At 41.2% G+C, this 15,295-nt stretch overlaps 1 protein-coding gene across 3 annotated transcripts in view; it reads left to right on the top strand.

Moving 5' to 3' along the window:
• PKIG (cAMP-dependent protein kinase inhibitor gamma) overlaps nt 1–15,295 on the top strand; it is a 98,715-nt gene that overhangs the window by 4,151 nt on the left and 79,269 nt on the right. The window contains exon 1 of one of the 3 annotated variants that reach the window (XM_042980333.1): nt 970–1,054. The exons of the other annotated variants lie outside the window; for them this stretch is intronic. The gene's annotated coding sequence lies outside the window, so the exon portion shown is untranslated. Of the gene's footprint in view, nt 1–969; nt 1,055–15,295 lie in introns of those variants that run through there. 3 annotated transcript variants of the gene reach the window in all.

Below are 15,295 nucleotides of genomic sequence, written 5' to 3'. Positions count from 1 at the left end.
GGAAATGGTGAGAGATGAAGCTGAACATGGTGAACAATTCCGGATTTTATTCCAAATATGATGGGAAGGTTGTTGAAAGGTTTTGAACAGGGGAAGGACATGATCATGTTTACATTTTAAAAAGGACATTTTGGCTTCAGTGTGGAGAATAGACTGGGGCAAGGTTGGTAAGTTGGAAGTAATAGTAGATACAAAGACAGGACTAGGTTGGAGACCATTGGTGTAAGCAGAGCTTGAAGACAGGTCTTTATCTAGACTTTATTTACGTCCTTATTTCGGTCTCTCTTAATTCTTGCTGTAGGAATTCATTTTATGGGTGCATCTGATGGACATTTAGACTGGTCTCAACCAGTTTGCTTTTACAAACAGTGGAGCAATGAATATCCGTTGTGCCCATGTTTCAGTATATTTGCAGGGTTATTTCAAGAAATATAATTGCTGATCAGAAGCTAAATTTGCCATATTAAAATGCAATCTGATGATCTAATTCTCACCTTGAGCCCAAAGAAACAAGTTTATTCATTCTTTGCCACACCACCCCTTCTGAGATTAAAGGGAAACGCATCTGCCACTCCTCCCACATCAGTTTTCTCGTCTTTAAATATTCCCAGTCTAGCAAGCTTCCGCCTATGGCCCCGTTCTCTCCTCCAACTGTCCCCGTATCTGGTTACAGAGAGATAAACCGAGGCAAAGGCGGGATCCGAGGTACAAGTCCCCACCCCTCCCCCGCCTTACTGTTTCTCTTTCCCTCAGCATTTCTTTCCTTTCCCTTTCTCCTGGGGCCTAGTTTCAGGCTGCCAAACCCCACCCTGGTCCCTCACGGCTCAGGACCCCAACTCCCACTCCCTTTCCCTCCTCTGGCGGCTCTGGGGCCGCGGAAGGGGACGCGAACCGTCCCGGTCCCTTCCGAGCCGCCGTAGCGCCCGCCGCGGGAGTTCGGCAGCTCCGGTCGCCAAGGCAACGCGCTCCGCTGCGCGCTGCGGGCGCCAAGCAGCCCGGCGGAGGCGCAGCGGGCCGGCGGCGGCCCCGGCTCAGCGAGGCGGCGGGACTGCAGGTGAGCAGGGCCGGGCGGGCAGTCGCGACCCAAACACGCCGCTTCGGCGTCGACTCGTCGCAGCAGACCTGGGGCTGGAGCGCGGGGGACCCCCGGGAAGGAGGCTGGGGCCAGACCTTAATCCCCTGCGCCGCGCCGGGGCGGCGCCCCCTCCTGCCCTGCAACCCCACTTGGCGCTGGCTTGGAGTGCGCTTTTGGCTGTTTACTGTATTTTGGGCCCATTGCTCCTCCTGACCTGCAAGTTTCTTAGAAAAAGAAAGCCCCTCTTATTTGGGTGTTGGGGAATAACTCAAAACTGCGGAAAATGTGTGTCGGTGCGACTCTCCTGGGGCCAGAGAGGATTGACTTCATTGTACATCAGTTTTCCCATCTGCAAAATGGGCATAATAATAGCTGTCTTATAAGGCAAACTAAATTTATATTTAAAACCCTTGCAGGTAAGTTCTCAATATCTTGGAGCTATTATCAGTGCTACTACTACAAGGAAGTCCATCACTGAGCATGTATTGTGTGCCGGGGCCTGGGCTGATCGCCACGCCACGGGTGGAGTGAATGAGACGTCTTGTCCTCAGGGAACTCCACGGTTTTACCGTATAAACAGGAATGCATTGTGATTCAAGCTATGGTTTTGGACATACAGGGGACCGTGAATGCCTAGAGAAGGCAGTTAACTTAAGATTTCAGGAAATGAGGCTAGGGAAGGTGGTCAAAGAAGATGACTTCCAAAATGAGACATGAAGGCTGCCTTTGTATTGGCCAGATGAGCATTGTGAAGTGCACAATGTTCTAGGCAGAGAGAGCTGCATGTGCAAAGCCCCAGAGCTAGAGTGCAGCCTTTTTGGGCATCTGCAAGGATTTCATAGGCTGGCTAGAGACAGATTCCAAGAAGTGGAAGTGGTCTGGCTGGATGATGTTTGAGAGAAAAGCAGGTGCTGCTTCAGACTTTCCTTGTATCTCCTTTGTAACTTCTGAAGAATTTGGATTTTAGCTTGGGGGCATTGGGGAGCCATCAAAGGATTTTAAGCATGCAGTAAGTGTGTGTTGTATGTTGCATGTGTTTGATCAGAGGTATGGTTTCAGAAAGATGGGGGGGGGGGAGTTGTGCTCTTTCTCGGTCTTCATTCCTCTTATCTGTTTTTCACATTGCAGCCATTCATTTATGGCAATTCAAAGAATATTTATCAAGCGTCTGTTATGCACCAGGCATTGTGGGGGCAGTAAGGACTCAGATTCCTGCCCTCACAGCATGCATTCCAAACATGTTCCAAGGTACACTTATGGGGTATAGTACATGAATCCAGTACAACTGGAAACTTAACATTGGAAGAGAACCATCAAGAGAGATTTGAAAAAAAGAAAGAAAGGCCTAGATCATTTGAGGCCACTGTGTTGTACACTCTTGGAAGAAGTGTTCATTTAGACTATACTAGGAAGGAATGGCCAGAGAAGTCGAAGGAAAACAGGAGAATGCAGTCATGAAAGCCAAAGGAAGAGGTTAATTTTGCAGAATCCTGCTTAGGTTTCAAGTAAGATAAGTTAAACATTAAAATGTGTCCTTCGGATGAATAAATATAGAGGTCACTGGGGACCTAATTGAGCAGATTTGGTGAAATGATGGGGGTGGAATCTAGAATATCGGCAGCTTCCAAAGGTTCAATGTAATATATCAGTAGGATGAGGAGAGAGTGGGATGTGAGAAAATAAAGACAAAGTGTAGGCAGCTCACAGAGTTTGGCTGTGAAGGGAGAGAGGGGAGAGAGAGAAGGCTGGAGAGCGATTGGGGAATAAGGTGAAGTTTTAAGCATGAGAGAGACGTGAGCAGATTTAAATGCTGATGGCAAAGAGCCAAGTACTGAGGAGAGAGGCTGAGAAAATACAGGAGATGAAAGGGGAAACGGATGGCACTACTTTCCCAAAAAGGTAAGAGTGGATAACATCCACAGCACAGATCTTTACGAGGAGTCTGACAGCTTCTACTTTTTTGAAGAAGTGAAAAGCAAGGCAGTTGCTGACAAGGAGTATGTCAGTGTAATTCAACAACAACAAAAAATAAAAGGCATAGTGTGGAGTGAGTTATATTTTCATTATGGTCCTGTATTAGACATTTATTGAACTAGTAAGTGTTGAGCACTTTTCATGCACTAGCCTCAATTAATGATGTAATCTTGAGAACAATCCTGTGAGATAGCCTTTATTATGATTCCCAGTCTGTGGATGAGGAAATTGAGGTAAAATGCTTCCCCAAGGTCATACAGGATTTGAATCCAGGTCTGCCTGAGGCCAGAGCTTTTACTCTTTTTTTTGTTTTTGTTTTTGTTTTTTTTGAAAGAGAGCCAAGGGAGCAGGGGAGAGGGAGAAAGAATCTCAAGCAGGCTCCACGCTCAGCACAGAATCCTACACAGGGCTGGATCCTACCACCCTAGGATCATGATCGGAGCCAAAATCAAGAGTCAGATGCTCAACAGGACTGAGCCACCTAGGGCTTTTGCTCTTAGTCACTATGCAGACAGTATGACTGTCTACCTACGTATGATACGATGACCTGCTGAGAAGATTCAAGAGAATTAAGTAAAAATAATTAGGTATAATAAGGTTAAGTGAACAAGCAGGTATAACAGACAAAAAGCAATAGCTTTATGCAAGCAGTAATAGTCAGAAAATGAAATTGTAGGAGAGATGAAAGTAACGACATGAAAAATAATATACCTAGGAACAAACTAGCCTCATAGAACAAGAGTGGCTAGAGGGGAGGAGGCTAGGTACAGGATGGATGTTTGGATAAGAAGGAGGTATTTTTCCTTTGGAAAATATTGATACTGACACCAGAAACCGGGCATGTAAAAAACAAAGCAGATGCCTATTGTAAGACATATTGAGAAAATATGCAAGATGTTGACTGTGATGTTTTTATAATGTTGAAAACAGACTGGTTAAATTATGATGCAGTCCTGTGATATGTACTATTAGCCATTAGAAAAGAATGAGGTGAGGGGCGCCTGGGTAGCTCAGTTCACTGAGCATCCAACTTTGGCTTAGGTCGTGGTCTTGAGGTTTGTGAGTTCCAGCCCAGCTTAGGGCTCGCTGCTGTCAGCATGGAGCCCACTTCAGACCCTCTGTCCCCTTCTCTCTCTCTCCCTCCCTTGTGCATGCTCTTTCAAAAATGAACAAATATTAAAAAAAAAAAAAAAAGAATGAGGTGGGAGCTATATATATAAGAAAGATGTTTGCATCATATGGTTAGGTGTGAAAAGTGCATTACAGTACAGTGTGTTCCTATTTTTGCTTTTTTAAGTGTATACATACAAATCTATAGGAAAAATGTCTAGAAAGAGTAGTTCTTTTTAAATTTTTTTTTATTTTAATTATGGCAAAATACCCATAACATAAAATTTACCATCTTAAATATTTTAAGCATATAGCTCAGAGTGCTAAGGATATGCACATTGTTATGCAACAAATCTCCAGAATTCTTTCATCTTGTAAAACTGAAACTCTATCTATTGAACAGTTTCCCCTTTTCCCACTTTCCCCCTTCCCTCAGCGCCCCCCCCCCCACAACCACCCTTCTCCTTCCTGTATCTATGAATTTGACTGCTCTAGATACTTGATATAAATGGAATTGTACAATATTTGTCTTTTTGTGACTGACTTATTTCGGTTAGCATAATGTCCTCAAAGCTCATCCATGTTGTAGCCTGTGTCAGATTTCCTTCCTTTTTAAGGCTGAATAATATATATTTTTAAAAGTTTATTTTATGAGAGAGAGAGAGCACGCACATGGATGGCGGGGTAGGGAGGTGCTGAGAGAGAGGGAGAGAGCAGGCCTCACATTGTCAGTGCAGAGCCCAATGTGGGGCTGGGGCTTGAGCCCACGGGTGAGATCATGACCTGAGCCGAAATCAAGAGTAAGACACTTAATCTACTGAGCCACCCAGGTGCCCCTGAATAATATTTTATTGTATGTATACATACACGTTGTGTGTACATAGTATGTATAAATATTATGTTTATCCATTCCACACATGGGCACTTGGGTTGCTTCCACCTTCTGGCTATTGTCAGTAATGGTGCTATGAATATGAGTGTAATAGAGAGGTTTTTTATGTCCATGTCAGGAGATCATGGGGAGACTTTTGTTCCTTATTGCCTTATTTATTTATTTTTTTATGAGCATGACTTGTTTTATAATCAGAAAAAGCAATAAGGATATGTCCTATTTGGGGAGATGGGGGAGTAAAGGTTAAAAAAAGGCCTGATCTCGGGCAGTGGCAGCAGGAATGGAATGGAGAGGGCAGATTTGAGAGACACCTCAGGAGAATTAACCGGACTTGACCACTAAAAGGTAAGGGAGAGGAGAGTGGAAGACTCGCCCCACCAGTGATGACAAGGGACATCAGTCCTAGAGGGGCTTACACTAGGGGAAAAGGGAGGATGTAAGGCTGGACAGCCACCTGAACCTTTGTTCAGGAATTTGGACTTTTTCCTGAAAGCAGAGGGAAGCCATTGAAAGGAAGGGAAATGACTTAATCAGAATTGTGTTATAGAATGATCACCCTGATTCCCTTCAACCCATTCTGCAAGCTGAAGCAAGATGGGGCCAAGTTTCCCTTTGTGTTACTTAGGCTTGAACCTCTGCTAATTTCCTCTTATTTGACATGAAGTATTAGTGCTGAAAGATACATATCTGCTCTTGAAAAGCACCTGGACTATTTCAAACAAAGTGCTATTTAGATTACATTGATTTCTAATTGTATTCAGTTTTATCTCAACACCACAGTCTCCTGTAAATTTACCTTCTACCTTTAGTAGGGGAAGTATGAATAATTGAGGAAGTAAACAAGATATATAAACAACTCAAGTTGGAGAACTTCAGTTTATTGTTAATAAATTTTGACACTTTCCTTTTGGGAGAAAAGGGCCAATGTACAGTAAACACTGTCATATTAAGGAGATATTACAAAACAAAAATTTGGGGAAGTTCTAAGAGACTCAGCCCATTACCTGTTTCTTTTCTTTTCTTTTTTTTTTTTTTTTTTAACGTTTATTCATTTTTGAGAGAGAGAGAGAGAGAGAGATGGAGTGTCAGTGGGGGAGGGGCAGAGAGAGAGGGAGACACAGAATCCAAAGCAGGCTCCAGGCTCTGAGCTGTCAGCACAGAACCTGACGCAGGGCTCGGACTCACTAATTGTAAGACCATGACCTGCGCTGAAGTCCGATGCCCAACTGACTGAGCCACCCAGGCGCCCCTACCTGTTTCTAACCCAACAAAACTACAATCTCTGTCTGCTTCCATACCATCGCAGAGAGAGAGAACTATTATGATAACATATGTAAGAGTTTTGCAGTTTATAAGCGCTGAATTTCCGAAAGATGTGAATCCATGATCTCATTTCATTCCTCCTAAAAATTGTGTGAGGCAAGGATTATCATTATCATTCCCATTTTTAGATGAGAAAATTGAAGATCAGAGTATTCAAGAGTATTCCAAAGTCCTATATCTACTAAACTCTGGAGTTTGAATCTAGGTTTTATTTTCTTTTTATATTATAGCTTTTTAATATGGAAAATTTTAAACATATATGGAAGTACAAAGAATAGTATGATAAATATCCATATACCCATACCCCAGCTTCAATAGTTACCAAGATACGGTCAGTTTTATTCTATCTATACCCCCTACTCCCTCTCCACCTTGGATCTTTTTTTCCATTCTGGATTATTCTAAAGCATATCTTAGATGACGGATCATCTTATCTGTAAATGCTTCAGTATGTATCTAAGAGATAAGGACTTTTTCTCCCTTGCCCCCTTTTCCCTGTAATCATATACCATTATCATCATACCTGAAAAACAAACAGTAGAATTCCTAAAAAACACCTAGTATTTATTTGGTATTCAGTTTCCTCAGCTGTCTCATAAATGTCTTTTTACAATTGATTAAATTGGGATCCAAACAGGATCCACCTATTACATCTGGTCGACTGTCTCTTAAGTCTTTTCATTTATAGCAATCTCCTCCTCTTTCTCCCCCCCGTTCCCCTTGCTTTTATTTGTTGAAAAACTAGGTCATTTGTCCTGTACGACTTACCACATTCTTGATTTAGTTGGTTGCATCCCTTTAATGTGTCCCTCTCTTCCCTTAATTTTTTTGGCCATTATACTTTATAGGTGGTGCCATGCATCTCATCATGTGCACAAATGAGGGATGGGGGAGAGAGAGAGAGAGAGAGGGAGAGAGAGAGAGAATATGAATCTTAAGCAGGCTCCATGCTCAGCACAAAGCCCCACACAAGGCTCCATCCCACAATCCTGGGATCAAGACCTGAGCCGAAATCAAGAGTCAACCACTCAGCCAACTGAGGCACCCAGGCGCCCCTCCCGGATGTGATTTTAAGATTGATCATGGGGTTCAGATGTTGTTAGCATGGTCCATCCATTATAAGTTTCTCATTAGTCTTTCACAGAATGATTTTAGCAGCTCTTAATGATCATTGCTCAGATCTAGAATTTCTTTAGGGTTTGGAAAATGAATCTAGGTTTTCTAATACCAAGTCATGTACTCTGTTAAATCCCACTGTCTCCATATTAAAGGAATGTTTTGTCCTGTATTTTCTGCTGTGATAGATGGAGAAAAATCTCTCAATTAATGATTCAGCTTAACATATATTTTTAAAAAATAGAGCCCATATGCTGTGTCTAATACTGGTTGTTCACAACATTGTTTTCTTAGGTTGGTCTTGTGTATTGGCAAAACCACACAGTGGAAAGGCTGCTTATGTCAGTGTTTTTCAAACTACACATTGTTATTATACATTAGTATGTTAAGGAATTATCTGGGGGAGAAGTTCCAGCATTTTTTTAAAATAAAAAATTAGAATAGAAATAACGGAAAAAAAAGTGCATCTCATGTAAGAAGAATAAGCTTTGGTTTGTAAAACTTTTGTTTCAGCTCTTTCTGTGTATATCTGGAAGCCATAATATAGAATGCATTTTTTTCTTTTTTTTTAATGTTTATTTATTTTCGAGAGAGAGAGAGAGGGAGAGAGCGAGTAGGAGAGGGACAGAGAGAGGGAAACACAGAATCTAAGCAGGCTCCAGGTTCTGAGCTGTCAGCACAAACTCTCGAACCACGAGATCATGACCTGAGCCGAAGTTGGAGGCTCAACCAACTGAGCCACTCAGACACCCCTAGAATGCATTTCTTATTGAGGTCTTGGCCAAAACCAAATTGTCCCAGTGTTCAGATGACCACCCTGAAATATAGCAACTTTTTAAATTTTGTTTTTAAATGTTTATTTTTGACAGAGAGAGAGAGAGAGAGACAGAGCATGAGCAGGGGAGGGGCAGAGAGAGAGGGAAACAGAATGGGAAGCAGGCTCCAGGCTCTGAGCTGTCAGCACAGAGCCCAACTCAGGGCTCGAACTCACAGACCGGGAGATCATGACCCTGAGTGGAAGTCGGACGCTCAACCGACTGAGCCATCCAGGCGCCCCTGAAATATAGCAACTTTTTTAGTTAGTCAAGGATTCAATTATGTTCAAATGTACTATTTATCAAATAGTACAGTATATTGATCCATTTTAGAATTTCCTTTAAAGGCTTGTTTGGGTGACTGCCAGTTAACCAAAATTGCATTACCCCAGTGACCTAATCTTCTAGTATTCAAGTAGAAGAAATGTGAACTCTTCAGGGATTTGTTTTTGATTCTCTTTTACCCTTGAGGATGATGTAGATGACTCCACTCAATACTGGTATCATTAGGGGCGCCTGGGTGGCTCAGTTGGTTAAGCGGCCGACTTCGGCCCAGGTCATGATCTCACGGTCCGTGAGTTCGAGCCCCGTGTCGGGCTCTGTGCTGACAGCTGAGAGCCTGGAGCCTGTTTCAGATTCTGTGTCTCCCTCTCTCTGACCCTCCCCCATTCATGCTTTGTCTCTGTCTCAAAAATAAATAAACATTAAAAAAAAAAAAATACTGGTATCATTAAAAGTCAGGCTGGAGGGGTGCCTGGCTGGCTCAGTTGGTAGAGCGTGCGACTCTTGATCTCAGGGTTGTAAGTTTGAGCCCCATGTTGGGTGTAGAGATTACTTAAAAATAAAACCTTAAAAAAAAAAAATAAAAGTCATGCTGGAACCTCAGCAAGATGAATTGGTTGGGAAAGGGGAAAGACGTCAGGAGTGGACAGGTAGAGAAACAGACTCAGCCTGTTGGTTGGCTTCTGGGGCATGGGAACGGGGTAAGGCAGCCAGACCTCCCATGCACATGATGGTAAAACAGAGGTAGCCCTAATACTATTCAGACTTCGATTGGAATTGGTTTAGGACATGGGAAGATGGGATATTTAGTGACACCAGTGATAAGTGATTAGAAAATGCAGATGTTGGACTATAGTATATAGTTAACATTTTAAAGCTGTGGAGACTGAGATTCAGAGAGTCAGTTGTTCAGAATCAGCCAGTAAGTGGGGGAGCAAAATTTTAAGGGTTTACCAAATCCTGGAAATATTCTGAATAAATGTATGATGCTGAATAAGTTCCTTAATAACAGTATCTACTGCATAGAATTGTTACAAGGATTAAATATATAGTTAAAGCACTGAGCACAGTAGTAAATCACTTAGCACAGCCTTCCTATGAGAACCACTCAGTAAATATTATCTATTACCTCTTTTTAAAATAATGAACGTATTTTACTTTATGTCTTTTTTTTTTTTTAAGAGAGTGCAAGCAGAGGAGAGGGATAGAGGGAGAGAGAGAGAATTGTGAGCAGGCTCCATGCTTAGCATGGAGCTCCGATGCAGGGCTTGATCCCACGACCCTGGGATCATGACCTGAGCCAAAATCAAGAGTTGGATGCTCCTCTGACTTCAGCTGAGGTCATGATCTCGCAGTCTGAGTTTGAGCCCCGCGTCAGGCTCTGTGCTTACAGTTCAGAGCCTGGAGCCTGCTTCAGATTCTATGTTTCCCTCCCTCTCTGCCCTTCTCCAGCTCATGCTCTGTCTTTCTCTCTCTCAAAAATAAATAAACATAAAAAAAAGTTGGACGCTCAACCACCTGAGCCACCCAGGCGCCCCACTTTATGTCTGTTTTTAACCTCTCCTTATTCCAGAAATGATTAAAGCTGTATTACAAGATTCTTTTTTATTACTGTTGAGATGTAATCGATATTTATCATTGTATTAGTTTTAGGTATACAACAAAATGATTTGATATATGTAATATTATGAAATGATTACCACAATAAATTTAATTAACATCCACCCTCAAAAAAGCAGGGAGGAGGCACCTGAGTGGCTCAGTCTGTTAAGCATCTGACTTTTGATTTTGGCTCAGGTATCTCTCTCTCAAAAATAAATAAATAAATAAATAAATAAATAAATAAATAAATAAATAAATAAATAAATTTAGTTAATATCCATGAACACACATAGTTACAAATTTTTGTTTTGTTTTGTTTTTCTTGTGATGAGAATTTTTAAGGTTTGCTCTTTTCACAACTTTCAAACATATACATTTGACATTGGTCTTATATTGTTAACTATATCTAGTTAACTATAGTCACTGTGCTGTACATTAATTACATTTCCAGGATTTATTTATCTTATAATTGGAAATTTGTACTTTGACTGCCTTTACCTGTTTTGCCATCCCCACCCCCATCTCTGGCAACCACCAATCTGTTCTGTCAATGGTTGTTGTTTTGTTTTTTTTTTAAGATTCCATATATAAGTGAGATCATAGTATTTGTTTTTCTCTGACTTATTTCACTTAGCATTATGCCCTCAAGTTCCATCCATGTTGTTGGAAATGGCAGGATTTCCTTCTTTTTCATAGTTGGATAATATTGCATTGTGTATATATACCACATTTTCTTTATCCATTCTGTCAATGGACACTTAGGTTGTTTCTATGTCTTGGGTATTGTAAATAATGCTGCAGTGAACTTGGAGGTGCAGATATCTTTTCACAATAGAGATTTCATTTCCTTCATATCAATACCAGAAGTGGAATTGCTGGATCATAGGGTAGGTGTATTTTTAATTTTGTGAGGCACCTCGATAGTGTTCCCATAGCGTCTACCAACTTACGTTCCCACCAACAGTGTAAAGGTTTTCCTTTTCTCCACATTTTTGCTAGGATTTGTTATCTGTTGTCATTTTGAGAAAAGCCATCCTAACAGACATGAGGTGATACCTCATGGGTTTTGATTTGCATTTCCCTGACGTTTAGTGATGTTGAGTACCTTTTCATGTACCTTTTGGCCATTTGTATGTCTCCTTTGGAAAAAAAAGTCTATTCAGGTCCTCTGCACATTTTTTAAGTGGATTGTTTGGTTTTTTCCTATTCACTTGTGTGAGTTTTTTGTATAATTTGGATATTAACCCTTTATAAGGGGGCCTGGGTGGCTCAGTTGTTAAGCATCTGACTTTGGCTCAGGTCACGATCTCCTGATTTCATGAGTTCGAGTCCCATATCTGGGTGAGCTAGAGCCCCGCTTCAGGTAAAACATGAGCCCCACTTCGAGTGAGCCCCGCTTCTCTCTCTTCTCTCTGCCCCTCATGGGATTCTCTCTCTCTCTCTCTCTCTGCTCCTTTCTCAGTTGCACCCTCTCTCTCTCTCTCTCAAGACAAAAACAAAAATGAAAAATCCTTTATCAGATATGTGATTTGCAAATATTTTTTCCTATTCTGTAGGTTGCCTTTTAGTTTTGTTGATGGTTTCCTTTGCTGTGAAGAAGCTTTTTAGTTTGATATAGTCCCACATGTTTAATTTTGCTTTTGGTGTCAAATTCAAAAAAATCATAGCCAAGACTGATGTCAAGGAGCTTACTGCCTATGTTTTCTTCTAGTTTTATGGTTTAGGTCTTATGTTCAAGTCTTTGATCCATTTTGGGTTGATTCTTGTGTGTGGTGTAAGTGGCCCAGTTTTATTCTTCTACATGTGCTGCCCAGTTTTCCCAACACCATTTACTAAAGAAACCATCCTTTCCCCATTGTGTATTCTTAGCTCCTTGTCATAAATGAATTGACTGTACATGTGTGGGTTTATTTCTGGGCTCTCTATTCTCTTCTGTTGATCTGTGTGTTTATTATTTCTGAAATATGTCTCACAATGTAAAATAGGTAAGACTTCTGTACCTCCTGCTCCATTTCATTTTTCAGCCACTGCCTTTGCTTCTGTGTGGACTGCTGGCACGCCCTTCTTGCTGAAAAAAATGACTAGCACTCTTCTTTGGTTTGGGACAACTAATAGCTACAGGGTATTAGGGAGAAACTAGAGCCTAGTTGGGATGCCTCTGAAAATGGTAGGATTTGGGGAAATACACAGGCAGGTGATCAGTAACTTTCAAACAGAAAAAGGGAACAAAATGTTTTATACCTAAAAGCCCTTGTTTTTAGTTTTTATTTTTATCAAAGGAATAATAAAGACTTCTTACTTCTGTGCTATAAGATTCTCTATTTGAGGATTTTAACCGCTTGGAAAATGAGATAATCAGGGGCGCCTGGGTGGCTCAGTCTGTTAAGCGTCCGACTTCAGCTCAGGTCACGATCTCGCGGTCCGTGAGTTCGAGCCCCGCGTTGGGCTCTGGGCTGACAGCTCAGAGCCTGGAGCCTGCTTCCAATTCTGTGTCTCCCTCTCTCTCTCTGCCCCTCCCCCGTTCATGCTCTGTCTCTCTCTGTCTCAAAAATAAATAAACGTTAAAAAAAATTAAAAAAGAAAAGAAAATGAGATAATCATAGATGTGTCATTTAAAAATATAACTTTTAGGGGCACCTGGGTGGCTCAGTCTGTTAAGCGTTCGACTTCGGCTCAGGTCATGATCTTGCAGTTCATGAGTTCAAGCACCGCGTTGGGCTCTGTGCTGACAGCTTGGAGCCTGGAGCTTGCTTCAGATTCTGTGTCTCCCTCTCTCTCCGCCCTCCCCCACTTGTGCTCTCTCTCTCAAAAGTCTCTGCCCCTCCCCTGCTCACACTCTGTCTCTTGCTCAAAAAAATAAAAACATTGAAAAAATTTTTAAAATGTATAACTTCTAAATTTTCATAAACAATTTAATTGTACATGAGGCAGATTTGGGTGCGGTTTTTTGAGTGATTTTCTGTGTACTTTTTGAGTGTACTTTTTGAGTGTACTTTTGAGACTAGACTGTGTTTCTATTTGAATATTTGTACCAAAGCTTAATATTTTCCTGTTTTCTGACTGTATTTTACTGCCTAATAAAATAAATACTGAGTGTATTATTTTAAATCCACTTATTTGAAACACGCTACCTATATCCTTGTGATTTCTAAGTTAAAACCCGAGGCATTAGATCTTTTCAACTTAGTTTATTTTCTTATGGATAATCTATTACAGCTGAAGGCATCATGGTTGAAAGTCACTGAAACTTAATTAAAATAATATTTCCAGGGAGAAGCTAACAAAATGGCATAGGGTTCCTGTGACCTCAGTGTCACTGTTCTAACCAACATTTGGGAAATGCCAGAGCTTGTGGGAATGCGGAGTTACACAGTGGAAAGAACAAGAACTTGGGTTTCAGGCAGATCAGGGTAACCTTGGGCAAAGTCTTTTAGTCACTTCCTTTATCTATGAAATGTCTCATGAGATCCTTTGAGAGTTAACTATTATAAAACCTGACCACTAGAAGGGACTTTGTAAATACGAGTTATCTTCTGTTCTCTCACTTTTATTTCCACAAACCTACCTACTGTGTGCTTCTCCTTACCCCCGAAAGGAAACTTGAGGGGGCGCCTGGGTGGTTCAGTCAGTTAAGCATCTGACTCTTGGTTTTGGCTCAGGTCATGACCTTGCAGTTTGTGAGATCAGTTCCTCATCGAGCTCTGCGCTGTCAGAGAGAGGCCTGCTTGGGATTCTCCTTCTCTCCCTCTTTCTCTGCCCATCCCCCACTCATTCTCCCTCTCTCTCTCTCTCTTTCTCAAAATAAATAAATAAACTTAATTTTTTTAGAAAAAGGAAATTGAAAAAGAATAGAAAAGTTGGTGGTTTCATCCTACCGTTCAACATCAGTTAAACATATGTAATTATATTGCTTTTTTGTGTGCACAAGGGTTAACATCAGTGGTTCTTGATGATCTCTGCATGTTACACGTGGTCCATATGGCCATATTTTCCAGACCAAAAAACTGGGGCTTGTAGTTTGATGAATATAGTATGCTCAGAGGTTCAAGAAAACAGTATATATGTATATTTATTTTATTTTATTTTTAAGTAACCTGGTGTGAGGCTTGAACTCACAACTCCGAGATCAAGTGTCGCATGCTCTACCAACTGAGCCAGCCAGGCACCCCTGGAGAATAGCATATTTTAAAATAACGCAGTCTTGGGGAAATCCTAGATGTGTTTTTATGTATCCTAAGGAAGCAATACAAAGTCATGGTGAAGAGGCATTGGAGTCCTTTGGACATGACTTCAAATCTTGGCCCAGGCACTTTCTACTTTTGTGCACAAGTTACTTAGCTTTTCTTCCTAAGCTTCAGCATTTCCTCATTTGTAAAATGGGTATAACTAGCTCATGAGGATTGCATGAGCTAAAGGGCTCAGCACAAGGCCTGGCAGGTAGTAAGTACTGGACATATAAATGTTAATTGTTGTCATTATTATGAGGCCTTTGAAACATGTACATGTATTCAGTAATCTTTTTTTGCAAAAGCCTGTAGAAGAACAAAAGCTTTTTTTTTTTAAAGATTTTTTTTTTTTTTTTTTTTTTTTAGAGAGAGAGTGCAAATGAGCAGGGGAGAGGGAAAGGTGCAGAAATATTTTGATGCCCAACTTGGCATGCCCCTAGGGTCTGTAATAAGACCTGACTTATTTGCCTTTCTCACAGTATTTGAATAACTGTTAGCACCTATTCCATTGCCTTTAAGATAATCTCTTTGAAGAGTGTGCATGTTTTTGGCTCATACAACTTGTACTTGTTCCAGAGGTAAGACTGACTTCAACATTAACTTAATCCATTGCCAGGCTTCTTTCCCTCAGATTCTCTTGGTGGTGCCCTTCCTAAGTTGTTGGCTTCATCTTTAGGCCAGCAGCAAAAGAGCTGTGGCAGTTCTGGGCCCCAGGTCCGTGTGTAGCACCCACCAAAGGAATTGAAAGATTCTCTCTTCCTCTGTTCTTCTAAGTGAAAAATTTTCTCAGAAGCCCCCAGTATACTAATCCTAAAATCTCATTGGCCTGTATTTGGTCATGTGCCCATTCTTGAACCATTTGCTGTCATCAAGGCAATGC

This window comes from Panthera tigris, chromosome A3 (assembly GCF_018350195.1).
Source record: "Panthera tigris isolate Pti1 chromosome A3, P.tigris_Pti1_mat1.1, whole genome shotgun sequence".
Classification (NCBI taxonomy): Eukaryota; Metazoa; Chordata; class Mammalia; order Carnivora; family Felidae; genus Panthera; species Panthera tigris.
This window is presented reverse-complemented; position numbering and strand designations above follow the sequence as displayed.